Here is a 1,086-nt window from a genome sequence, read left to right as displayed (position 1 = left end):
GGTCATGAAGGCTGGGTCATGACCGACAGAACGAGGTCGCGGGTACAAGCGGCCGATATGGGTTTCCTCAGGCGGGTGGCTGGTGTCTCCCTTAGAGATAAGGTGAGAAGCTCAGCCATCCGCGAGGAGCTCAGAGTAGAGCCGCTGCTCCTTTGCGTCGAAAGGAGCCAGTTGAGGTGGTTTGGGCATCTGGTAAGGATGCCTCCTGAACGCCTCCCTAGGGAGGTGTTCCAGGCACGTCCAGCTGGGAGGAGGCCTAGGGGAAGACCCAGGACTAGGTGGAGGGATTGTATCTCCACACTGGCCTGGGAACGCCCCGGGATCCCCCGGTCAGAGCTGGTTAATGTGGCTCGGTAAAGAGAAGTTTGGGGTCCCCTGCTGGAGCTGCTGCCCCCGCGCCCCGACCCCGGATAAGCGGATGAAGATGGATGGAAGGAATGTGTGTGGATGCAGTGTGGTGTAATATGCTGCCTGTTCAGGGAAAGTCAAGGCTTTTACAAAACACAATGGTTATAGTGGGTGTATTTCTCGGTTGAATCTCTTCTTTGGGTTTCACATCCACTGTTTCTTCGGATTCACAGCACAAAGTCAAATTAGCATTTCACTTTTCAAAGTATTGCCTGTGCCATCAAAAGCCACCGGGCTCTTGCCGAAACCCGGGATCGAACCAGGGACCTTTAGATCTTCAGTCTAACGCTCTCCCAGCTGAGCTATTTCGGCCGCTGTTGCCCCATCTGCCCACCAGAGGCCGATCTAGCATAGGATAACGTTTCTGAGATAATGCAGCACAGGTACTCTTGAGCTTTAAAGCAAATATTTTGATTGTATTCCCTCATCATTAAAAACATATACTTTGACCTAAATAGCATTTTAATCCAGTGTCTAAAAACGGTTTCCTAAATTAGATGGAATATGTAGTGCGGGGTGAGGGGGTCCCGTCTCAGGGCTATCCAATCCCTGTACATCCAAAGCGAGAACTGTGTCCGAGTACTCGGCTGTAAGTCGGACTTTTTCCAGGTGAGGGTTGGCCTTCGCCAGGGCTGCGCTTTGTCACCAATCCTGTTTGCGATAGCCATGGACAGGATG

General features: G+C 52.1%; 1 non-coding gene across 1 annotated transcript; it reads right to left on the bottom strand.

The window, feature by feature from the left end:
• Positions 1 to 647: 647 nt before the first annotated feature.
• On the bottom strand, positions 648 to 720 carry trnaf-gaa. The gene has a single exon. It is a non-coding gene; the product is annotated as a tRNA-Phe (tRNA).
• Positions 721 to 1,086: the final 366 nt, after the last annotated feature.

Source organism: Micropterus dolomieu, unplaced genomic scaffold, assembly GCF_021292245.1.
Source record: "Micropterus dolomieu isolate WLL.071019.BEF.003 ecotype Adirondacks unplaced genomic scaffold, ASM2129224v1 contig_2751, whole genome shotgun sequence".
Lineage (NCBI taxonomy): Eukaryota > Metazoa > Chordata > Actinopteri > Centrarchiformes > Centrarchidae > Micropterus > Micropterus dolomieu.
Note: the sequence above shows the minus strand (reverse complement) of the source record. Positions and strands in the feature narration are given on the sequence as shown.